At 40.9% G+C, this 27,127-nt stretch overlaps 1 long non-coding RNA gene across 3 annotated transcripts in view; it reads right to left on the reverse strand.

The window, feature by feature from the left end:
- Window positions 1–24,350, reverse strand: part of LOC140993625 (uncharacterized) — a 33,130-nt gene extending 8,780 nt beyond the window's left edge. The window contains exons 1-4 of one of the 3 annotated variants that reach the window (XR_012178674.1): window positions 24,192–24,350; window positions 21,494–21,582; window positions 20,769–20,868; window positions 9,266–9,355 (exon numbers count right to left, since the gene is read on the reverse strand). This is a non-coding gene — a long non-coding RNA (uncharacterized lncRNA). Of the gene's footprint in view, window positions 1–9,265; window positions 9,356–20,768; window positions 20,869–21,493; window positions 21,587–24,191 lie in introns of all 3 variants that reach the window. The other 2 variants (XR_012178673.1, XR_012178675.1) reach the window with 2 other exon arrangements.
- Window positions 24,351–27,127: the final 2,777 nt, after the last annotated feature.

Here is a 27,127-nt window from a genome sequence, read left to right on the forward strand (position 1 = left end):
TTCTGCCTGGATTTCTGGTGTTTGGTTTAAAGAAGGTTGTAAACTGTTGATCGTGTAAATTTACTTATCGACAGTGTTTCTCTCTACTGTATTATTGTTATTAACAGATACCTTTTCAAGTTTATATCTAATTCAATGTCTGTCAGGACATTATTTTATGTAATTATAATACAGTGTCTTCTGTTCTCATCCTATTAAAGGTCATTTTAACTGACAATAACAATAATAACAATAACAACAACAACAATAATACTAATGTAATACCAAATACTGTGGTTTTTTTAGATGCTTACCGTACGGTTATAATTTTACACTCTTACATCCGTGTTTTTGTCTCTACTTTATTTCAAGATGAACAGCAGACTCACGTTTGAATACTTTCATCTTATACTCGAGTAAAGTATCAGATTACTTCCTCTGCTGCTCATATTTTGCTTTAAATTCACACGTTTGTTGAAGGAGCTCCTGCTCTGTTCGTATTAATTGAATCCTGACCTTTGACCTCTGCACTGTGACCGTCCTGCTGCGTCACATCTGCTAAATAACCTCCACGAAGGAACAGTTTGAACATTTTATATTTCAGTTTCAATCTGTGTATGTTTTTTAAAAATATTCGCCTCCTGTGAATCTCTGAGCGTCTCTCGTTTCACTCGAGCTGTTTACTTCCCTGTAAACAGCAGCCTCATTCCCACACTCAGCCTGTATTTTGCGTCCTTGGTGACCCGCCTGAATCATTCAAGGTATTCAGCGCCGTCGCCAAGTGCGCCTGGTGAAATACCATAGAAACCAGCAGCACCATAGAAACCAGTCTAACCAGTCCAGGGAACATACTGTTCTCCTCCAGATTCAAACTACTGCCTCTGCGCTCTCCACTCCACCTTTTCACCGCTCGACCCGACACACCGAGCTTCACATTCTGGGGAGATCTTTGGTAATTTTTTGATTCAATCTGTCCGGATTTGGGGGGAATTTGTCCGAGAGGTAGCAGGAGACATTTTTGGGAGCCATGTTGGGGCGTTTTGGCACGTCAGCCTGTGTGGTGAAATAAGGGGTTTTGTGTTGTCGTTGCGTCTGCGTCCAGCAGATGGCAGTGTGAGCTCAAACACCGCCTCTGCTCTGCCTCTACTGTAAATCATGTAAAGCTGGCTGGGGTTAGGTAATACACCATTTGTTCACAGATCTGGGCATTATCCAGCCTTCCTGGAAGTTCACTGGCTGGAAACCGGCTCAGTTTTTTTCCTAATTTCTCTCCTTTTTTTGTGCCTCTGTCAGCGAGGGGGGGGGGGGGGAAGGTTGATTCATGTCCTGCACAACATCGAGCTCTGCCCCATTTTGTGGCGTCGGGTCTCCCTCGAAAACACCAGTTACACGCCGCAAATGGTCTGGCAGAGGCCTCTGTGGGAACACGAGCAGACCGCCGGGCTCGCTGGGGATCAAAGTCGACTGTTTTTTAGGGCGAAAATAAAGAAAACGAAAGAAAGGAGGCGGCGAGGGAAGAGTTAACCTGCACAAGACCCGTCTGAACCAGGGGTGGGACCTGCTCCCCTCCTAATCAGAGCACAGAGAAAGGGATGAGGGAGGAGGGGGGAGGAGGATGAGGAAGAGAAAATTAGAGTCGACACGAGTGGTGTGAGGGGCCGAACAGAGGCCGTGTGAGGACAGTCGAGAACCCTTTCACTACTGACCTACTTCTACCAACACACACACACACACACACACACACACACACACACACACACACACACACACACACACACACACACACACACACAGAGTGGTGTACACGTGTGTGTTGGAGTCTATATGGCAGGTCGATGAGGACTAAATCTCGTGTTTAATGCTTCACACACACTCAATAACACACACACACACACACACACACACACACACACACACACACACTCCATCTTGACAGCACACTCTTAAAACAAAGTGGTTCTGTGCTGAATCTTTTTGGGTTCGACTGTGCGTCTCGTATATGTGATAATAAGTAAATATGAGTAGAAAAGTACATCACTTTAACACTTTGATATCTGGAAGCCATTTTTAACCATTTGTGCAGGAGTACCACGTCCCAATAATCTCGTGGCGGACCCCGAAATTACAGGCGATTATTATATTTTTATAATTCTTCTTTTATCTCTTCGTCACTTTGAGATTTAGCGTCATAAATCCAAAATGGCGGAGGGAAGAGGAGATGCACCATGTCACTGTGAAGCAACTGGTAAATCCAACGCAATTACCAGAATAAAAAGCAAACAACATTTCTACAAAGCCACCAGTTTCTTTTTTTAAGGATCAATTTCAATTTCTCTCTCGTCACAACGCTGTCCTTACGCTCTGGTTAGGTTTAGGCACAAAAAACACTTGTTAGGGTTCAGAAAACATCGTGTTTTGGCTTAAAATATCTGATTTTATTGCCACAAACATGGCTGTTTTAAAAATGTTTAGTGATTTCATGCAAATAAATGTTGAAATCTCAACAAGGGAAAATATCCCAACGTCTCATCAAAAATATCCAGTGGTTTCAACGCTGTCTCAAACAGTGGTCTCTGGCTCGGCAGCTTTATAAGCACAGAAAACACTTGGTTAAGGTTAGGAACAGATCATGGTTTGACTTAAAATATCTGGGTCTGTCACCACAAAAACAGTTGGAAAACATCTAAGCGTCTCGTCAAAAATGTTCAGTGGATTCACGCTTACAAATGTTGAAGCACAGTCTTGAAACAGTGGTCTCTTGGCTAGTTCCTGGTTGGTTAAATCATCCTTTTTCACAAAACCAGAAAGGAAAAAACAACATTTTTTTAACTAAATAAGGTGCTAGAAACATTGTTCTTGTACATTTTTTTTTCTGTGAATCCGTCTGTTCACTCCAATGAACGTTGTGCACCAAAGGGTTTAATTCTGCCTTTTTAGATTCCCTCATTCTTGCATGTTTTACTTAAATTGAATACTTGAATACTTTGATTAAACAGCAACATTAAATAGTTTTCAGATTATATCTAAATTTAGGTCGCAGCAGGCAGAATATAACTTCTTGTTCATAACGTCTACTGGAGTGGACAGATGGATCATCAGTCACAGAGAAAAGATCTAAATATATATATAAAAAAAATATGAAAATGTGATGAAAGTAATCCTAACATCTTGATTAGTTAAAAAATATTGTTTTTATCTGTCTGGTTTTCTGAGAATAAGAGTCTTTAGCTGTTACTCCTGAATCACTTTTTATACTGTTGATGCATAGTGTGCACTGTAGAAACTCCTCAACATAACAGTGAACACATGAGTGAAAACAAACACAAAGATATTACTTTGTGACTCAATAATGCAATAAACAGGTGGCCCATTTCAGAGCAATATTTCAAACTGGCTTCCTCTCACATGAAAAAAGGAAAAATCTCCAGATACATTTTTTATCACTCAGTTCCAGTCACGACGAAAAAGAAAAATTCTCCGGGAAAAAAAAAAAATCACTTGGTTTTATACATCAAATCAAATGTTTTCACTCGGCTTCACACACGAAAAAAGAAAAAATGTCCCGAAAAAAACCCAAAAACATTTCACTTGGTTTCACGGAAGAAAAAAAAAATCTCCAGAAAAAAAGTGTCTCACTCGGTTTCACACGTGACACAAAAAAATTTCTCCTGAAAAAAAAAAAAAATTCATTGGGAAAATTGTTTTCACCCAGTTTCATACATGACGATAAACTGATTCATCTGGGGGAAAAAAAAGGAAATTAAAATTATTATTATTTTTTTTTTTTACTTTTTTCCACCAGTTCTCAAATCATAAACACAGGAGAGAAAACAACTTAGACCCCTCAGGGCTTCCGTAGTCAAGACCAACGCTTCAACAAAACACTGTCAGGTGAGCCGTTCTACACAGAACCGCACATTAACATTTGTAATGAATTTCAAGAAAATCGGGTGAACAGAAGCACAATTTTTAGCAGTAAGTTTGTAATAAGGTATAAAAACACCTCAGCTGAAGATCCGGTTCAGGTCTGACAGATCAACTGAAACAACATCCGTTCATTTTGCTTCAACGTGGTCAGAGTTGGTTTGATTTGAGCTCCGGGGTTCCTCACTGAACCTTTCCACGAGAGGGTTTTTAAGAGTGCAGGCCATGCTTTTCTGTTTTTTTTTTTCCTTTCCTTTTTTCAGCCGATTACGCAGCAAAGAGCGAGCGAGGCTGGAGAGATATAGACTGATAGAGAGAGAGAGAGAGAGAGGGAGGGAGGGAGGAGGGGGGAGGCCGAGGCTGTCTGGTGCTGCTGTGGGTCATTCTGAGGACAACTCTCCTCTCTTCACCTCATCTCTCGCTCCCTCTCCACCCTCCTCTTCTTCTCCTATACCCTCCCCTCACTCTCTTTCCTATACCCCCCTCACACACACTCACACACACACACACACACACACACTCCCTTCCTCCCCCCTTCCTCCCCCCTCTCCTCCCATGCGTCTGCAGCTTGTGCCTGCGGTCCCTGCCTGCTCGCTGCGTCGGCCTACATATCCAAACGCCTGGATGACTGGATGACTGGATGACTGGCTGCACGCGAACCCGGCTGCAGCATCAACGCATAGCTTTTCATATGCAGCCGTTGTGGCAGTGAAGTCATGCGTTCATCCATTAATTTCCATTATGAGGAGGAAAGACGGGGATGGACGTATGAGGCTGTCACGGCAAAACTGGCATATTATATGAATATTATACAGGAACATCACAATTCAGGCGAGTAGGCTAAAAGGTTGCTGCAAGCTGACACACGAAAGGTCCTTACAGGTGAGTATGATAACAAGACTGCCAGGAAACTAAAAAAAATATTACCATACAGACACACGGCATTCCCACAGGAGTATTAGAAGGTTGCTAAAGAAATTAGAAAGTCAACTTAAAGCTCAAAGGTCTCAATAAAGTTCTCGTGAAACACAAGATTTTATAAAACTGGGTTATTCAGGTCTGGATACACATTTAGCTGCCAGTTTGTAAGCTCAACTCCTGCAGGCTAATACAACTACATTAACATGTCAAGAAGTCTGAGGTCACGAGCCGAAATACTTCTATTTTGTATTTGTCTTGAATCTAAAACATTTTTTTCATTACAAATGATGATATCAGCTTAACGGTTGAATGAAAAGTCTGTAGTATTTGGTTTGTCCTCATTTTGTTTAATGACGGCATGAACTCGAGCTAGTATGGACTCCACAAGTTTGTACAAAATCCGCTGATTAACAAACACACCCCGAACCTTTGACAGAACAATATGAGTCCTGACCTCAACCCCACTGAACATTTATGGGGGCACTTGAAGACTGATAAAGTCAAAGAATCGGTGACATCATAAGACGCTTTGTGGCTCACTGTCAGTCAGCAGGTTTTGCACCAACTTGTGGAGTCCATACCAGCTCCAGTGCCTGCTGTCATTAAAGCTTAAGGGGGACAAACCAAATACAAAGATATTCTGAAATTCATTCTCCCATTTGGCCATCCCACCTTTGGAAATTAAATACATGTGCGCTGGCGTGTCTGTGTTGCTCGCCGATTGTCAGCTGTACTTTCCCCTTTAAACACACCGACCCCTTCGGCTCGCAGCTGTGTCTCTGGTCTAGGCAGAGTGGACAGGCGAAGCTTGAACGACTCAAGCAAGGCGGTGTTTGCCACCAGGCTGCTCGTGGAGGGGCAGCCCACTCTTCAGACATCCAGCCTGTCCAATCTCTCAAAGAGCGGTGGAAGAGCAAAGGCCAGCTGGTCAGGAGGGAACTGAAACAGCCGAAGAGCGCGGTGTGTTTACTGGGGAAAGTAGAGGAGACACTTCCACTGCCGCTTAACAGTGCAGAAGAAGCTTGAAAATTAAATGCTACCAAGTGGATCAATCACATTTGTTGCTGTCCGTGTCATTTCTGCGGAGGTGCACCGGCTATGCATCAAGTTTTTGGAGGTTTTTTTGCGACTAGATTCAACGTAAAAGCATAAATCAGGCTCAAATTCCAGACCTGATAGTGACAAGTGGCAACATGTAGTCACAGAAGAACGACAGGATGATAGAGACACACTGCTGCCTGTGGTATTCCTATAATATTTCTATATTTATTCTCTGATCACAGGTAAGGGTTGGGTAAAATATTGACTTTCTCCCTGTTAAAAATGAACATACCTGTCAGAGAATCGCTGAACAATACGGAGACCTTAGCAGCTATTCAGCGATCTACAGTATAACAGACAAGGATTCATCATCTGTGGCGAACGATTATTAACGGCAAGTTTTGGTGTTAAAATATGTTGACCAGCAGCGTCACAACCCTGCAGCTTCCAAAAAATAACGGTTTTTGCAGGAATATTGAGTAGAAAACATCTTCAAACTGGGTTCTTCAAAAACTTGACGGTACAAAATGAGAAAAAACTAAAACAGAAAGCAGGACTACATTAAATTTTTATATGATTTTTAAACTGGCCTATGGCTGACATGTTGCTTTCGCTGTCTGTGCAACTCCACTTCAGCCGTGACCTGTCGACCTCACAGTGTAATGAAATCTCCCTCCGCTGCCGTCTGTATACATGATACATCAAGTCGTATTGCATGTCTGCGACTGAGGGACTAATGTGAACAGTGATGCATGAGGAGCCTCTTCTTTATTATGTCAAATTTAACTATTTATGAGCCTTTTCCAAACCACACGACTGCGTTGTTTTCACTTCCTGATCGTTTTGTCAACCAAGGTCGGTTTAGTTTTAATTTTATGCCTTCAGTCTTTTTTTTTTTCTTCAGGTGGTGGATATCTCTCAATATGTCATTATTCACGCTAACATACTGGCTGGCAACCTGCTAACAGTCATCACAGCTCTCATTATATCTATTCAATCAGAAAAATTTTTAAAAACTGAGCAAATGAGACAACATTTCTGTCCTCCGTCGCCCCACAATACGACTCTCCAGCCTTCTATTAACTGTCAGACTGCTCCAGCTCTCCTCCTCCTCCTCCGTTTGCTGATAATCCCTCCAACATGAGAATAAATAATTCACCGCTGTCGGCTCACAGCCACGTCCCTGCAGCTTTTTGTGTTTTCTCCTCCCTGGATTTTAAAGTTTACATGCTCGATTTATGTGCGGCCTTCTGACTTCTTTTTTTTTTCTTTTCTTTTTTTTAACTGAACATCTTTTTTTTTAGGAGGAGATAAATGTTCCTCTCTTCATTCCTAAAATCAGAGGGAATAGTTCGTGTCCCGCCGCTGTGAAATATAGTCCCTGCAGGCTGCTCTGTCAGTAGATGAAATGTCAGTCCGTGGTGCTTCCCCTCCTCTGTTCTGTGATAATCCCTTTAACATGAGAACATTTGCTGTGTCAATCCGGCCTGCCTGTCTAAACCTCCACCCCTCCTCCTCCTCCTCAGCCCCACCCGCTCCTAAATGAACTAATGGCCGCCTGTCTCGGATGCCTCAGCTCTGACAGATCGGTTGGCTGGACCGCCGCGTCCTCACAGGACCCCTGACAGGCTGCGTTCACACACACCGACGTCCTGATCAAATCCCTGCACGTATAAAACGTTTAAGCTGAAGGACGATTGTTTGTGTCACGGCAGCATTGATGGGATGTAGCCAAGTGCGTAAGTACTGTAGTGAAGTACCAGAGCTGGGCAAATTACTTCAGAAATGTAATGTATTACATGATACTAGTTACTATCGTTTGAAAGTAGTAGGTTTATTTACAATATCAGTCTGTGCAGAGTAATGTGTTACACTACTTCTGCGTTACTTTCACCAACATAACTGCAATAAATAAAATAAACGACGGGTCATATTGTTTCTCTTCTACAGCCTCAGACTAACCTGGTAGAAAACATCTTACAATCATTCAAAACTTATTGATTATCATCATTTTTGTTTTGTTTTGAGTTCGGCTACGTTGAGGAAACAAACTGAAAAAGACGCCTCTCGCTGCAGAAACCGCGAGCGCTTGCTGCACTCCACAGGCTGCCCCGAGGTGGAAACTAAACAGAAGAAGGCGGAGACACTTTCATGTTGTAGGCAGCATCATAAAGAAAAACAAACATACCCAACAACAGCGGGCAGGAAGAAGAGAAAATAGGACCCTCACAGACGAATGGACCCAAATTATGACTTTTCCTTTTCTTTTCCTGTCTCTTTTTCTTATCACACCAGCAAATCCATTATTCTTCAGTTCTTGTGGTTTCTGCTAAATGAACTGAACGACTGAATTGTGGAGAATCTAACTGATCTGACCGAGTTCAGTTCATACTGACAGAAGCTAAAACATTTATATCACTCCACTCTGAAGCAGCTTAAACAGGTTGCCGACGACCTGACGGGTCCTAATTTCAGGTGGTAACGTGTTACTGGATTTAGTAACTTTAATATTATTATCGAAAATCTGTTATATAACTCTTTTACTGCTTAAAGTAATAGATTACTGTAACACGTAACTCCCAACACTGTTAAGTACAATTTTCAAAAACTTTTTCTTTTTGTGCCACTTTCTGCTTTCTTGTACTCCACGACATCTCAGAGGGAACACTACATTAATCTGACCGCTTTAGTTGTTTTACAAATTAAAGTTTTTGAATGAAAAACAAATGACGGGCCTCCAAAAGTCTTGAGATTACAGCTTTAAAAGGGTTTTAAATAAAGTCGTTAAGGATGTCGGGGCTTCTGGAGACTTGGATTTCACCAGACGAGGTGTAATAGGTCAGGTCTTGTATTTTTTTGGTTGTTTTTTCCGTTTTAAAACAAGTCCCCAGCTACTTCAGTTGTTCAGAAGAATGCTCCTCCAGAAATGTTTGTGGACTACGAAACTTCACCTGACTTTAACTCAAGTAAATGATCTGAATGCTGATCATGCTTCCTCCACCGCTGATCATTTGTGCCCAAATTGAAAATGTATCCTCAAGTTTAGAACAACAGAAACAAGACATCTTTATGCAGCTTCTTCAGTCTGAACAAAACCCTCAGAGCCGCCGGACAGGAAGTTAGAAGATTTGTGAAAACTTCTACCTGCAGTGTGAACAGAACCACCGAGAGCAGCTGCAGGTCAAACTGAGGACTCCTCATATATGACGAGGAGGGAGAGTCTGCGTGTAACCCCTGACAGACTGCAGAGCTGATCAGGTGAAAGTGTGTGTGTGTGTGTGTGTGTGTGTGTGTGTGTGTGTGTGTGTGTGTGTGTGTGTGTGTGTGTGTGATGTAGTGGAAACCTGGCCCGTGTGACGGGTCTTCCCAGGATACCAGGCAGTCAGCTGAATGTACACACCGTCTCATGCAGTCCAACGCTCTCACGTTTGAGCTGGCAAACAAACTCCGGGCCGGCACGTGTGCTCCCAGCCGAGGCTATAAGACCCTCCTAAAAAAAATGCAACAGATAAAATAAATAAATAAAACGCTCGAGCCGTGAGTCACCTGTTCAGGAGAGACTTTTATATACCGTCAGTCCTGTTTATTCACAGGCTCTAGAAACCATCCGCTCACCACCTCAGTCTTTCAGGTCACTACATCAGTAAACACACATTCTCCACCCACGCAAACACGTATGCATGAATGCAGGCAGTGAGCCACACATGAGCGCACAAACATACTCTCATCCTCCACAGAGGGAAAAAAAAACCCGACTGTGAACACGAGCGAGGGGCCGGCTGGCTGTCCTCAGGTGACCCCACATATGCTGCTGCTACACCGCAGCTTTAAATAGAAATGCTTTTATCTCAGTGACCGACTGGGAACCAGTCAGACCTGCAGCTGACACGTTCATCACCGACTTGTAGACCGTGTGAACAAATTACTGCTCTGCAAGTTTTATTATTAAAGTGTGTTTACAGGTCTTGGGGAGTTTCACTGCATGTGTGAAAAAAAGTAGTGTAAAATCTTCTTGTGGCTTCAGAGGAAGCTGCACGTAATCTGATAAACTGATCCCGTGATGTCACTCAGTTGCATTGTGGGTAATGTAGGCACTAGGTTTTGAAAAGCAGTCCACTGGTCCAGCATCGCACTCCTGGACTCATTATGAACAGTTTAAAAACAATTGTTAAAAATCAATCATTTATTCCACGCGATCTACTCCGTTTTCAGCATCTACATTACCCACAATGCAATGCAGCCACTAGGTGACATCACTAGGGGGAAATGTATCAGATTACATGCATCAATTATCTTAAAAAGCACAGCTAATTATATCATCGCAATCGACTAACTCTGAAGACACGAACAAGAACAAACTGTTTTTTCTCGACCAATCAGAAATGTTCAGCGCTGCAAAGCCCCGCCCCCAAAGTTCCCCTAGTTTAACCAAAGTAAAATAATAAAACTGATTATTAGTAATCAAGTAGACTGATAACCGACATTTTAACTGATATACATTTGCAGAAAAAATTAATTCTTTGCAGCAAAATATTAAAATAAACAGTGACGGAAGTTAACTTAGTAATTTACTCACAGTACAAGTTATTACTTTACTTCTACTCCGCTACATTTATTTGATAACTTTAGTTACTTTGCAGATTCAGATTATTCACTGTTGTATTCAGTGACAACTTAAGACGTGTAACCAATCAGATCAGAACTGTACAAAATATCCTCAAAAACTGATAGATTAACTGTTGACAAAGATAAAGTAAATGTTTGTGTCTGTTCAGAGGCTGTTGGAGGAGATGTGATCAGGAAAAGGGAATTTATTGTTATTTTTTCTTCTAATCTGTTCAATTCTTAATCGATATCAATTCAGATTTTTCACTGCGGGAAAAAAATATTCAGGTTTTCAGTGTTTTTTCAGCATCAACTCAGCAGTTTTATTGTTCTGTTATGTCAGAAAAAACATGCTGGCACTGATAACAGTAATCGGACGATCCCTTTACGTGGAAGAAGCCTTGACAAAGCGTCCCCTGTCGACTTTATCTTGATCTCCACTTCCTGCTTCCTGTCTGACATCTAAATTCATAAAAGTGGAGAAGCTGTCGTCTTTGTTCTCCCTCCACTGGATCACTGTCACTGTCTAACTCCTGCAGCTGAGGACGCTGATGATGATGATGATGATGATGATGATGATGATGATGATGATGATGATGATAACCTGTCACACACTCTGTATACACACATATACGACCTCAATATAGGACGACATGTGAAGACCTCAAACACACTGAGAAAGTGTGTGTTCAGTCAAATCTCTCATCTATTAGTATTCTTTTTGTTTCCCGTCTCGCTTCATCGTCTCTCCCCGCGCTCTGTTTTGTTCTCCCTCCATCCTCTTCGTCTCTTTCACGCCCTCCTTATAACCTGATCTCTCTCTCTCTCTCAGTCTGCCCTCATTCTCAAACCTTTCATTTCAGTTCAGCTCGCTGATCGCTGTTTTTCTGGCACAGACTTTAACCAAGACAGAAGGTGACAAAATTAGTTTTCCTCTGCTTCCAGTTCCCCTGAAAACTGCTCACATGTTTGTTTAAAAAATCAATACATCAATGAGGTAATTGAGTAAATTGGAGGCGTTTGCTCGCTTCGATCCGACAGTTGTCAGATGTTCTCTGCTTCCACCACAGAAATATCTGAAATCTTTAGCTCTCTGTGCTCGCGCAGAACAGACTCGTCTTCCATAAAACGCCATAAAGCGATCGAGCAGGTTACAATGATCAAAACTTCATGAAAGAGCTCGACATTAAAACTTCAGATTCTGCTGCGTGTGCTGCGAACGGAGAGCTGAAGCTAAAAGATTTGCACTTTTCTGAATCAGTTTTTGGATGAATCTAAAAACAAAAGCGAATATAGGAAACCCTCAAATGAAAGCTGGAAGTCACTTTTTTATCTAAACTGCTTAACTTTTACTCACTTTCACGCACTCGGGGTGTTTTCCATCGCTGTATTATTCAGGGAAAAACCTGAGTGTGACTGTTTGCAGTCGAACGTGTTAATGATTCGAATGTTCAAATGTTACACATGCTACAAAGCAACACCTTTTCAGATGAGACAATAAATCTGCTTTTTTTACAGCTCGTGATCCCACTCTGTTTTCTTTGCCTCCTCTTGCACAACATGGCCAAAAGTATGTGGACACATTTATATTGGTCTCGGGCTGTTTTTCAAGCTGTGCTTCCCCTTCAATTCATAAAAGATAAAAGCGACAAAACTGTAATTTCACGACCTCATCGTCACCTTCATGAAACCATCCAAGAATAAAAATCCTTCTTTGGTGTAAGTGCTCAGAACTTCAATTATGTTCACAGTAAGGCCGTAGAGGAGGAGTCAAAAGTCGACATGACTTTATTTTTAAAGGGGTTTGTAAGCCATAAAGGTCGAGAACAGCTGTTTCAAACAACGTTCTTCCAACTTCCTGTTACAACATGATAAATGACAGCAAAGTCAGCCCAAAATGAGCAGATATATGCACGTTTTTTAAATGGCAGTAAACCTGCTAAAAAACAGGCGACTGACTCCTTTCCCATTGGGCCAGAGGACGAGTTTGCCTTTCTGTTTTTCTTCTGGTGTGTCATGTTCGAAATCAGGAAAACGCCAGCAAACAGGGAACAGTAGGAAGCAGCCAGAGCCCAGCGACAAGGCTTCGGTGGTTAATTTTTAAAATGTCTTTTACTTCAGTCTCTCTTTCAAACTCTACAGCAACCGAACAGATGGAAAAGTATTTAAACGCCATCATCCATAGCATCGAACCAGAAAATGGGCGAAAATGAGCTTGTTGATGTTTCCATCACTGCCATCGAAGCTGGTGTCTACTCACTGAAGACAAAAGCCAAACCCAATCACCAGAATAAATCTTGGCTATGTACATTTCTGCAAACCAGGGATAAGTTCAAACATGTCTACATGTCTTCATGTTGTGAAAACTGGTTTCACGCTTACAAATGTTGATACACATTCATGAACATTGCTCTTCTAGATAACCTCCACCACCATTCCCTCCACTTCCAGATATGAAAGCGAGGTCATAAACACGTAATGTTTATGTGATTTTACACATATTGTAGAAATGTCAATATGGCATGTTTGACACGTAGAAATGTGAATGTATCAGTGGTTTGACAAACGTTTACTGCCAACATTTTATTCTAGCTTTGGAGACTGGCAGGTTTAGTGCCACTTCAGAGGACAGTTTTCCCTCCTAAAAATGAAATTGAGAATGAGGTTCATCTCTTGTTCGTGTCCTGTCCGTGACGATGTACGGGACCTTCCTTTTACTCAAATGTCCTCCATTAATGCTGATCTCTTTTGGTTGGATGATTATGAAAAACTTGAGCTGTGCTTCGGGAAGGGAACCTTTTTTGTTGCGGATTTTCTCTGTCAAGCATTTCGTTTAAGACTGAGCTAGAAAATAATCTGTAATTTTGTATTTTTGGTGTCATGTAAACCAATGAGGTTTTGGGCACTCAAAATCAATCATCATCATATTCTAGCAGCGTTGTTGATGATGGTGTTAAGAGTTTTTATTTTGTCCAAGTTGTCAGACAGACTGAAACCAGAGGGGTAATGTCACAATCACACACGTGTTTAATATCTGGGTGTCCACATACTTCTGGCCGTAGCTCGTTTTCTTCTTCCATTTGTCCTGAATGGCACTCGTTTCCTCTAAATCCTCCTCTCTTCTGTCTCTCGTCTTTGTCTCCCTCTCAACCCTCCTCTCTTTCCTCCTTTTCTTCTCTTTTCTCATTTTCTTTCTACTTTGTCCCTCCCGACTCGATCTCTCTCCCTTATTCTTCAGCTCTCTCCCGTGTGCCACATCTCTCTCTCCCTCTCCTCCTCCTCCCTCCTTCTCTCATTCGGCCTCTCCATCTCTGTGAAAGGAGGTCCGTTACACAATTGTATCGAGGCTATTGAGGTCTTGGGCGCACAAAGACTGTATTCAAACCTCTGTGCTATTTTTCAGGAGCGGGACTCGGCGCAGAATTGCACTTACCATCTGCTGTGTGTGGCTGGGAGTGTATAGTGTGTGTGTGTGTGTGTGTGTGTGTGTGTGTGTGTGTGTGTGTGTGTGTGTGTGTATATGTGTGTGTACAGTGTGGCCTTTCTCACCTGAATACAGAAACCTTTCAAATCAACAGTGAACCGAAATCCAATGAGGTCGAAACTTTTGAAACAATTATGATAGTAGAATTGTTCGACGTTCACAAAAAAAAGATACACGGCGGGGGAAATTGGGGTGCAGTGCGCCTTTAAGTGTTGCACACAAACACACACACACACACACACACACATATATACACACACATTGTGACCCTGCATTTACATTGTGTGTTTTGTTCTGTAACGCCTCACCTTGATCTAAAACAAATCTTGTTCCTAACCTCAAAACTCCAAAATAATACTTTTCCTCAAGCTGTGATACACACTTATACACACTTACACACACACACACACACACACACACACACACACACTCTCTCTCTCTCTCTCCCTCTCTCTCTCTCTCTCTCTCACACACACACACACACACACACACACACACACACACACACTGAGTGCCAGCCTTGTGGGTCTATTTGGGTCAGAGCTGAAATGAAAGCGTTGTCGCAGGAACAGACAGTTACACCAACACAGACTCTCTCAGCGCTGCTCTCAGTGTGTGTGTGTGTGTGTGTGTGTGTGTGTGCGTGCGTATATATTTATATATATATGTCTGTGTGTGTGTAAGTGTGTGATGGTGCTCCTGTCAGCTCCGCTCCTCTTGTCGGGCCACGTTTGGACAAGTGCGTCAGCGTTTCCCTCCTTTCTTGCTGTCATGTTTATTCTCGGCTGTATACCTTTATGTGCCGCCGTCGTATTAACCTATATTAACACCGTGAAGCGGCGTACACTAACCGCCTGACTCCCCCCTCATCAAAGACGCCCGCAGCCGTTTGAGTCTGTCACATCTAACTAGACTAACGTGTTTTCCTTTACATTCCCCGCGCGTCGCCGGGTCGGGATGCAAACTCCCCTGTGTAATGTGTGCGAGTTTGAAGAGTGATTGTGCGTCGGGAGAGGCAGATCTGTGCGACGGCGCAGTCATGTTATATAATGTTCATCTGCCTTTTGTTTTTAACCTCGGCGGCGCAGCAGATGGGTGCGGTTCAACGCGACAAGACAAACACACACGTCTGCTGCTTAAAGGGGCAATACGTCAGATTTTACAGTCGTGTATAAAAGACTCCACATACATTGATGTGTCGACACTCTTGGACCTTTTTTTAAGTGTTTAGAGATCAAAGTGAGCAACAAGCAGCACGACACATCTGAGCTTCAAGGCCCTGAAATCTAATTATGCTTCTGTCACAGTGATGCTGTTTGATGATGAAATTATGTATATGTTTCTGCCATTTGATTCTCAGCTTAAACACACAGTATGTCGTTTCTACCACTAGGGGTCTCTCAATCAAAACAATGAAAACAAAAAGACATATGCCGATTTTCTACCTGCATTTTTGGCTGCGCCGAGTCTAACCGAGCCGTGTTGATGTGCTTTTCATTCACCAGTCTTACTGCGCTGAGCTGCGCCCACAAAGGACCTGCCCTGGAGTAGGGTCAAGCCGTCGCCAAGTGACGTCTCAGGGCTGCAGCCAACCCATAACAATCACCTGTTTCCCCCTAAAATCGATACTGAACTCATGTCTGTGCAGGAAACATGAGAGAAGGAGGTTTTTAAAAGTCAGTGTGTTCAGCTCTCAGTGCTTTTGTAGCTTCTAACTGAATCTCTTTAGTTTCTCTCGTCCTGTCTGTTCTTTCACACATCTGCTGTTTATTTTAATAACGTGAAGAAGTTATAGTAAATGAATGTTTGTAACTGAATTAGCGGAGCCACTTTGTAAGCAGTGAGTCTTCAATAGTACTGCGAGGATCGAGACAAGCGCGTCATTGGTTTAAGACACACCTTCACACAGGTAAACATCATTGCTCATGAAAATCTATCTGATGTGACTGCGGCAGAGATAGAACTACAGTCAATTATTACAGTAATCGCCAATTATTTTGATAATCAATTAACCAATTTGAGTAATTTTTTTTATTTAAAAAAAGTCAAAATTATCTAAATGCAGCTTCTTAAATGTGAATATTTTTGGTTTCTTTCCTCTGTGACAGTAAACTCAACATCTTTGGGTCGTCAACAGGGGTAGACGACCCAGATTATCGATATATATTTTTCTGTCATATTAAATAAACGTTTTTTAAATTATGCTACTTCATCTCACACGAAGTCCCGCCCACAACAACATCTGATTGGGAACACGTCACAATTAATAACATATAAACTCTGAATAATCTGAATCTGCAAATTAACTAAATGTATCAAATAAATGTAGTGGAGAGGAAGAATAATGTAACAGAAAAAGTAAATACTAAATAAGTAAAGAACCTGAAAATTGTTCTTCAGAACGGTACTTCAGTAACTTGTTCTGAGGTTTGTTCCATCACTGCTTGTTTGACATTATGACACAAATTCACAATTAATTAATTAATTGATTGTTTGGTCTCTTAAATGTGAGAAGATAGTGGATAATGTCTCTCACTGATCCCTGAAGCCCAAGAAATTAAGGGGTATAATCACAAAAGGCCCACAAATAAATGATAATTGAAATGATTTAAATGATTAATAGTTGCTGATTCTGTTTCTTTTGTTTGGCTGATTGAGGATCCTGACTGGATCCTCAATCAGCAGGATAAACTGCATTATGTAGAAACGTATTCATAATAGTTTTTCTTTAAAAGCCCAAAATATTAAGTTTATTATCACATAAGACACAGAAAGCAGAAAATATTCTTAATTTAAAAGCTGTAATCTGAGAATACGTTTATTCAGTGTTTTTCCTTTAAAACTTATTTACATGATTAATGATCTAACAAGTTACGGGTTATTTTTCTTGTGATTGTTCAAGAAATGAATGATTGTTTCAGTTTTGGTTGATTCAGTTCTTTCATGTCAAGGCTGTACTTTTTATCAGGAAAACTATTTGTGGGGTTTTCTCCATTTAAAACTTCACAATACAATGAAAAAAATAAAAAATGTCCTTATTTTTTTTTTTTAATCACGACAGAAAAAAAAAAAACCCATTGACACAAACCGTATTAGATAAAACAAATACAGACAACTGAACTCGACCTTGAAGCTGTACGTTTACTTTTTATTGCAGGACTGTTGTGTTGAAGCGCAGACGTTATCTTTTGGTTTTGAAGGCTGTGTGGATGCACCTGCACCTTTTGTTCGTGTTGTTTTCGACACCTTGTTCGGAGCTGAAGTGTCTCTTTCAAACTAGTTGGATCTTATTTTGGATTAAATGAGCTTCGGTGCAAAGATCGAAAATTATCAACGTATAGCATGTCAATGTCAGAGAGAGAAAACATTTTGCACCTGGAGGGAAGAAAAGAAGAGTCGAGAACAAAGTGTTAATTTTTAGTGTTTTTAGTTTGGGAGGTTCAGGATTTTTTGGCCTCTGTAGGACCATTTTTTTGTCAGGTTGGTAATCCAAGCTGTGAGGTCGTCACATGACTTTTCATTGACTAAAACTTGACTCAAGGTGAGTGGAAAGTATTCCTACTGAGATTTAGTATTTTCAGGTAATTAAGTCAAGTCGTCCTTAAGATGTCTGATCCTTTTGATTATATAGTTCTCTCTCTCTAACTGACTTTCATAAAAACAAAGAGGCGTTGCCGACCTCTGAGCTGCTTCACGTCGCTTCTTTGCCTTCACCGCTGCAATTTTCAGACCCCCAGAAACCAATACCAGGCTGGGGATTTTTGATTTATAATCGTCGACGGTACCGACGCTGGCTGCTTAAAGGAGCACTCTGTAGTTTTGTAGAAGAAATGTTAATGAGCAGAGAAAGATCCTCAATGGCAGATTTTTTTCTGCCTAAAGAAACTAAACAAACTCTCTTTGTTGTCATGACTGAATAAACTGAATAAACAAACTGACCTTAAAGGACAACACAGTTTATACTGTTTTACTTTGTTTATGTGTGGCGGACCCTGCCATCTTTCTAGCTTTAAACAGTGTTCTTGGACCTTATTTTCCTCTGAGAACAGCTTGTTTATTCACTTAAAATTCAGAGTTTGAGTTTCTTCTCCAAAACTACATAATGCCTCTTTAAAGCAGAGATAGTGAGTTTAAAGCTGCACTAATCATTGAACAGCGGATAAGCTGCTACACACAATATGTCATTTCTGCTGAGTGTTGTGTGGGGAGGGCTCGCGGAGCTGAGGACAGATCCAGACTTCCTGGAGGAACAAACACCCGGAGTCACATCAGATTCTGCTCCGATCCGGAGCCGTTTACTGATGGGATTAAATAACAGAAACTTTTGGGATTAAAAAGTAGATTTATCTTCACTCCTGTTTATCAACCTGACTGCAGCAGTGGAAAAAAAAGGGTGTAAATAATGTCTTATCAGTTTGTGATCTCGGGGCTTCTGGAGACTTGGATTACAGCAGACGAGCTGTATAGAGACATTTTATGTTTTTCTTTGGTTGTTTCTCCGTTTTAAATCAAGTCTCCAGCTGCTTCAGGTGTTCAGCAGAATGCTGCAACTCTGTTTTACTGTGAAGCTCCAGAAATGTTTGTGGACTACGAGACTTCACCTGACTTTATATCAACATGGAGGGAGGAGATGATGACTTTATCTTCGTTTTTGGGTGCAATAAATCTTTTGGGCTTCAGGGACCTGTGAGAGGCATTTTTCACTATTTTATCACATGGTAGAGATTAAACACAATTAATCGAGAATATAATGAGAAAAATGAATAGATAATGAAAATAATCATTAGCAGCAGCACGATTAATTGGTCGTCTCAACAATAACTGAATATTTCAGGTTAAGCTGTTTCATTCTGTGACATTGTTTCAGGTTTTTCTATTTTTCTGGCATGTCGGTGTGATTTAATTCACTTTCAGCCCAAAAAAACCCCCCAAAAAGCAAAGAATCTGACACAAAGTGTATTATGATGATTTTACAGGACATAAGTTGTGCCATTGATCTCACACACAGACAGACTGAAGTCGTCTTTTAAGGCAACATAAAACGAACCATAGAGAGAGAAGTGTATTTTCAAAGAGTATTTGATCAGAGCAGAAGACATTTAACTAAATCCCCAAATATAGAGAGAAGTGACTGCTGCAGTATGGGACAGATAATCCTGTAAAACCTCGAAAATCAGCAAGTTCAGCACACGGCAGAGTAAATATGTGTGTATGTGTGCGTATGAGAGAGTGTCTGTTTTCTTTTTTGGTGTTTCTGACACCTTCTGCAGCGCCGCAGCCTGTCAGATGTCTCATCTTCAGATACTCTGACAGATTGGGATGTTAAGACTGTGATTTCAGCCCGGTTACATCAACCCCTCCTCCTCCTCCTCCTCCTCCTCCTTCACTACCACCCCCCTCTACGCTCCACACCAGCCGGAAAAAAAAAAAAAAAAAATCAGCAGCAGCCATTTAAGATGTTGTCAAAGGAAATTACAGCGTGTCCTCGAAGCGCTCAGGATATCTCACCTGGGGAGGAGCTGAGGGAGCTGCAGCAAGAGGTCACACCGTGTTTCTCAGTTCATGTTACTGTACTTTCAAATCAATTCACATTTGTCTCAAGAACAGCAGTGACAAACACGAGTCCGTCTATTCCTGGATACCTGCGATAAAAGCTGTGCGATGTAGTTTTAAATGACTTTGACAGAGCAGGTTTCGAGGTCAGGATCATTCATCCCGGCTTGTTTTTCACCTCTTGTCGTCGATTTGATGGAGGTTAGAAAAGCAGGTTTTCATCTTGGCGTGACAAGAATACGCTCGTGTTTTAATCACTCATTACGATTGTTTGGGATTGGCTTTATTTGGCCGCCTCAGACTGGAATAATTTAGCAAACAGTAGCTGAATTAATTAGCAGGGCTGAAGCAACAAGACTTTAGAAATACTGAAGTCATAAATCCCAATACCCAATGATAATGTTGATGGGACGTGAAAATTGTTTATTCTTCTATTTGTTTGGGCATTATTTCACATTGACAATCTATTTTTTCATTTGAAACAGTCCTACAGTTTCTCCCCTTAAGGGGTATACAAAGTCTGAAAAAGAAACACTACGCCCCAATATTTGCTCCGTCACCACAAAAACAACATTACAGCCGACAAGGCCGCCAAACTGCCGACCGCAGTTCGAGTCACATCAATGGATATTTTTAGGAGACTTGGAGACATTTCCAGCAGGTTTTGTGGAAGAAAAAAAAAATGCTATTTTTCACAGGAAGTTGGACCATTTCCATCCCTGATTGTGGCGACTACAACAGGTATTTTAAGCTAAGCACGAGAGCAGAGAAAGGGAACCAGAACAGTGAAGTTGTGTCCGGGTGGATAAACAAAAGAGCTGAAACTCACTATAAAGCTCCAGAAAGCTGCTGATTCAGGTGGTAATTCTCTAGATGTTCTCCTTTTAGCACTGTCGCACAGTTTTCACATTCATTTTCTGTGTTGTGATCATGTGACTGCCTGTATTTAGTTGCTTGAACGATGTTGTCTGTTATATAAATGTATTTTATCTTATCTTTCTCTTATTTCATCCAAATGTTGTTATTGTCTCATCATGTTTATGAACTACATCATGAATACACTGTATATTGCTCTCATCAGTGTTGACAAAAGATCCTTATTTAAGATCATATTTTTTTTATGATTTTTGAAGCGTGAGCTCATCACAACAAACATTTCTGGTTTATATTTGTTCATCACCTCTGATGACCTGTACATGCTGAGCACAAAGCAAAGTTTTTCCTCTTTTTCAAAACTGGGAACTCATTTACTTCCTCTTACCTCGATGCCCTCGTGTAGCTTCTTCACCTCTTCGACGGCTCAACTTTGCTCAGCTGTCACAGAGAAGCTGACATCGTCTCATTCTCCACAATAAGTCCATCTGTGGGTGAAAACATCGAAATGTGACTGAACACTCTTGAAAAAAAAGCTGGTAAATGGATGCTGAGTTTTTTTCAAGTCGAGAATGAAGAGCCCAGTCACCGTAATAAAACGCTGCTATTTAACGTTTCTGTTCAACACAGTCGAAACGTCAGCACGGTCGTTTCTGTTCTTAATTTTTGTTCATTTTCTTTTTATGTTTTAAACTAAAATTCTACCCGGATCTTAAAAACTGCTCCTTTTAAACGACCATAACTCAGTGGAGTTTTGTACAAAGCGTTTTTATAATAAATGAATTTAAAATCATTGCAGAATATGTTTTGTTGCAAATGTATCTCTAAATCTAGATTAAAGCACTTTTAAAATAAATTCTGCAGAAGAACGTTTGTTTGTTTGTGATGTAGTGAAGAAGAAGAAGAAGAAGAAGAAGAAGCTGATGAAAGCAGCAGAGAAGAAGAGAAAATGAAACTGTGGTTTGGATGCTCGTCTCTCTGCGCCCTGCGTGGTGATACGGGTGTTTAAAACAATAAACGGAGAAAGCTTCAGAGAGAAAAACAGATACTTGGGACACATCAAGGAATCAAAACCACACCCATGTCAGACACTCTACTTTATTACTGTCTTACCACAGAAGAAGAAGAGCAGCAGCTTTTCAACACTCAGCGGGATGAACGGCTGGTTGCACCATCAGCAGTGCTCCTCGCCAGTTTGATCCCTGACTGGGGACAAAACGTTATTACTGTGGTGGGTTATTTAATGTGGTAAGTACACCACTACAGCTAATAGAAAACACACACACACGTTAGAGGAAATTGATTAAACACTCTTTACTCTGAGCTCCTGCGATAGTAAACTGATTAAATTGGGGTCAAACTGTCAGTTTTGTGCGTTAAATCTACACTTTCTGATTTTCTTTATGAACCTTTGAATGCGATTTCAAAGCAACATATATTCTCACTCACAGCCTTTATCTATTTGAAGGAGGTGACAGCTCATCAAAACCACTGGAAACACACACAATCTGCGAAGGATTCAGACTGAAACCAGCTCAAACTGATGAATCATAAAAACATCTTCACTAACAGCCGCCTCGGCGATCGATACGTAGCAGAGTGAGCCAGAGTTTTCATCACAGCTTTTGATCCGTGTTGGCATGTTCAGACAATACCTGATCAATACTGTATTACATCTGAATCAGGTGAGCTGCTGGTGGAGTTTAACAACTACGTGAAAAGGCTGCAGATACTCGAGAAAAGATGGACAAACCCTGACAAAGAACTCTGCAGATACTCGTTTTAAAAACGTGATTGTTTTTATTTTTTGTACGAAACACTGACCTTGACTAGAAAACACTCCTTACCTACCATTACAGGTGGGTACAGGTGCAGGACAAACACAGCACTCAGTGTCTGCACACACGATTTTAACCTCTTATTTTCGAGTGCTCACTTTCCCTTCAGAACTCAATCAGCTGGCATTGATGCCGTTTTCATGAACAGACGTGACCGGACATCTAAAATCTGCTGTGTTGATTTCTCCTGCATTATTTCGGTGATTTTTATCTGATGGAGATTGAAAAGCACGGACGCTTGCAATTCTTTCACAAGGCACCAAAACATTTGAGCACATTACTCCTCGCCAACTTCACTGGCTTCCCGTTTTATTTTGTGTTGATTCTACAGTTTTACTCATCACTTTTAAAGCTTTAAATGGTCGTGCCCCAAGTCAGATTAAAGATTTACTGAACCCCTACAGGCCTGGACGCTCTCTTCGATCGGTGAATGCAGCTCTGTTGGCTGTAACAAAAACCCGACTTGTAAGTAAAGGTGCCCGGGCCTTTGCAGTGAGAGATCTGGCAGGCAACTTTTAATCTTCTCTTAAAACCTTTGTTTATAGGAAGGCATTTCTGAGTTCTCGATAAGTTTTGTGTTTTCACCATTTTACTCAAACTATTGCTTGTTTTATAATATTTTTGTTGCTTTATTTGATTTGCGTTCTTTTTTATCTGCTGATTTTTCATTTCAGAAAGTGAACGTGTTAATCTGCATCATCTTTTCAAAACATCTTGGTTTCTTTCCGTCCAGACGTGAACACCTACCTTACCTTTTAAAAAATATTTGACATTATGCATTTAACACAGAAAACTACTTCATGTCGACAGACGGAGGGAAATCTCTGTTCAGTCTGCTCCTGCTCTCTGCGATTATAAATACTGTTTTGATGCAGCTGAATTCAACATATAGTTGTTCTCATTTCCATATTTCTTTAACATTTTTCAGTCAGATGACAGAACAATGCTATTTGATCACAGCTCCTGTTGACCTGCAGTCATCACCAAGCTGCTGCTGCGGCAGATACAATCATCACTTGACGATCTCGACGTCGTCAGACAGAATGAAGATAAATACAGGTTAATGACAGCAGCTGTGAGATCGACTGTACTGACATTTAAAATGAGTGATGACAGAGTTAGAAACAACAAATGATTGTTACATTAAAGCGCAGACAAAAAGCATCTGTTACCATCTAAACGAGCTGCTGGATTCATGCTCAGAAATGTCACTTCAACATCACTGAATCAATGTGGCTGCTGAGGAACAGACGCTCTGCTGCTGAAGATGGATGGTGTGTACATTTGGTTTAAGTTTTCCAGGAGACTCATCAGAAAAACAAAAGCTGTGCAGGTTAAACTGTTGTGCAGAAGGAAGCTGCACTTTTCTGGCCATAAAAAGTCAGAAATCAAAACCTTCATTCAAGCAAACTGTGGTCGCCCACATCATCATCGTGTTACTCATTCAGAGATAGATAGTGACTTAACAGACATACTGTACATTTACATGAAAATCTTCCAGATTATTACTTTAAGGGAGAAGTAAATAAAAATGTCAGACTCCTCTTTCAGCTCAGTCACCAGGCTAACATGTTAGCAGTTAGCTAACGCGTCACATCACGATCACATTATGTTTATTAGCTGACTTTAAATACCAGTGGGGTGGAGGGGATGGTAACATTTGTAAACCTGATGCCACTGGGTGTTTTTGAGGACACTTTCTAGCCGTGTGTGTGGCGACAAAAACCGGATTTTAATGACGGGAAGTCGGGCCAAATGCAGCCGTGTTTGTGGCCTCACATCCGGGCGCTTCTAACGAGCCCGCGGGGCAGAGCGGCGTCTGTGGCGACCAAACCAGGCAGCCATTTTGAGACAAAACGCTGCGTCTTACTACAATTACCCGGGTGGCTTTTGTGCTTAAACGTTACCTTTCTCCGACAAGAGAGAAACGGCATTTTTTGTTTTAAGTTGCCTTTTGAAAAGTGGCTACTTACCGGTAAGCTAGCTGCTGCACTCCCGCCGCTCCAGGCCTGACCGCTAACGTCTGAGGCGCTGCGGACCAAACCACTGTGAGGCAAATGAAGGGGGTGGCCAAACTTTAAACATTTAAAAACACATTGTTTTGCGTATTTTATTAGCACAAACGATTTCAATGCATATTATTATACAATTTGGAATTATATATTTTCACTGATAGAGGTTATTAAGGGGGACAGAGCTCTATTTTTCTTCTGCCCCCCCCCCCCTATTTCCGCTTATGGTCCAGACAGGTAGAAAGAGAGTCCAAGTCCCGCCCCTTCCGGTTACCTGGTGTTGATTGATCCTGTTTGATTGCGTCATGAATCACACAGATGATGTTTGTCATCAAACTAATGAAACATCAGACTGTGACGTCATTATGAAGACGACACAGCCAACAGCGTCGTTAGTGACGTCGTCTCCTGACTGAAACATCGTAGAGCTGCTCCTGTATATCAGCAGCTCACAGAACTGAACCAGAACCAGAACCAGAACCAGCTCTCCTTTCACAGAACTGCAGTCGTCAATATGAGCAGAATTATTGTGATTTTCATCTTTTTTACGACCTTTTCTGAGCCCAGTCGGCTCCATGTTGGTGTTGTGAGACGATGTAGTTCACTGAGCGCTTTAACACAAAACTACATGAGATTTTTCTTTAATTACAACAAACCGAGACTTTATTGAAAGTTATCTTTTAAACTGACAAACGTGTGATTCACGACACAGTTCAAGGATCAAAAATGTATTTATCCCTCTCCATTTACTAACTTAAAGTTTTTCCATTTCTGCTGCACTTATATAAACTGTTGTTTAATTTACAACCAAAGATATTTCAAGGGCTTTTCATTCATTGTGTGCAGAAATCTTCATGTTTAAAGTAATTCAGCCTTTCATCTGATTGACTCTTTGACTTCACTTCAGTTTAGTTGGGTTGATTCTGTACATACAAGAACTGAACAAAGACAAAAGGCTTTATAAAAACTAGGTTTTACATCTGAATTGTTTAGAAAAGTATATTAAAAAAATGACCTTGGCCAATCTCATAAATCATTCAGTCCTGATACACAAAGCTGCATATTTCAAGTCACTGTGATTTTGCCGTTTTGTATTCAGATGTGGGGAATAATCTTAACTTACAGACTGTCGACAAAACAACACCGAAGGAAGTCAGACATTGTCAAACTGCAGAACCTGTTTAATATATCTGATTTGAACTTTACTTCCTTATCGGATGGTGCTTGGCACATACTCTATATTTTAATGTATTCCCTAATTTATAAGATATAAACTACGTTTTACTTTTTGCCTTTGCATTTGAGATTTCATCTTTAATTTCCTAAATTATGTTTGCCTTTGCATGTTTGCTGCTGTGTTATCACCACCTTGTCAAAAAACCCCAGACGTTGTGTTTCTGAGCTGCTGCAGGTGAGAAGGCTTCGTTTCACAACTGAAGACAAAAACTACTTGTACTAAAACCACAATGTAAAATACGCTACACGTAGAAGTCCTGCATTTAAAATCATAATTATGTAAAAGTACATGTTTTGACTCGCTACGCAGCAGATGTTTGTTGAACACACCGTCTGTTTTAACTGATTTCACTGTTAAACTAGTAACCACAACATCACCAGACTTCCTTAACAACTCGCCCAATTTTTGTGAGTTTTTGAGTGAGCCAAAATTTAACAAACTTTGCAAAAGGGTTATGGTGAATTCTAAATCATTGGAGCCTTCTTGTAAATGCGGCATTAAAGGCAAAACTTGAAGTTGTTTTTTATTTTGTAAAAAGTGTGTTTTTAGTTTGTCGCAGCATCTGCTTCTGTGTCTAAAGTGCGTCTTACCTACCGACATTTAGCAGCTGTTTGAACACACTGTTTTACACTGATTTCACCATTTACACTCAATTTATGAAAGAAGAAACATTTTATTGACGCTAAACATGTCAAATTTTACAAATACACTAAACAGTAACGAAATAGAGGCTACTTCTTTGTCCCCGTGGAGAAAGTCACCAGATTCCCTTATAAAAACGCTCAATTTAGTGAGTTGTTGAGTTAGGAGTTATTGGTGCGTCTTCTTTATTCGGCAAACATTCGACATTAAGTTCTTTCTTTCTTTGTGTAATAAAAACATCACTACAGCCTGTTGCACCACGCTAATCTCCATTTTGGTTGCGCCTGCTTCCCCATGAGATCACGTGAGTCATTGTTGAACATGTCACAAGTCCAAATTGCACCAAATTCAACATGGCACTTCCTTCCCAAACCTGTGAAGTAGATCGAATGAAGGTTTCTCAAGATATGTGAACAACATACAGTCAGACAGAGATTCCTTGCTTTATAGTAAGATTAAAAAAAAGTGCAATATTTCCCTCTGAGACGTAGATGAGTAGAAGTATAAAGCTGCCTAAAATGGAAATACTCTAGTAAAGCACAAGTTGCTCATAATTGTACTTAAGTACAGTACTTGAGTAAATGTACCACTGTTGAAAATCATCTGAGACGAGCTGAAGCATCCTCCAATTCACCAGCGTAAAAGAAAAATCTGTTCACTAATCTGTGAAGAGCTTGAATCAGGTCCTTTATGTGCTGACGGTAAATGTCTGGCATCCAAAAGAGGAAAAATATCTCAGTGGCTGAGCTCGGGGTCACAGGTTCAAGTTTCCTTTCCAATTCCTAATTTGCAAAATGTGTTTTCAAAGCTTACATGTAGTGGAGACATTGAAAAGCTTAAAGAGTGTTGAGTGTTGTGCCGAGCATTAACTCGCTGCAGTACACAGCTGCTCCGAGCTGCGCTTGGGTTTGGATTCGACTTCTGCTTTTGACAATCAAGAGACGGCATCTGAAGAGAAAAACTTGAAAAAGATCTTGCGTGTGAAGACTCAATGGCTCAATCAGCAAAGCAGATAGGT

The sequence above is a fragment of the Pagrus major genome, chromosome 3 (assembly GCF_040436345.1).
Source record: "Pagrus major chromosome 3, Pma_NU_1.0".
NCBI lineage: Eukaryota > Metazoa > Chordata > Actinopteri > Spariformes > Sparidae > Pagrus > Pagrus major.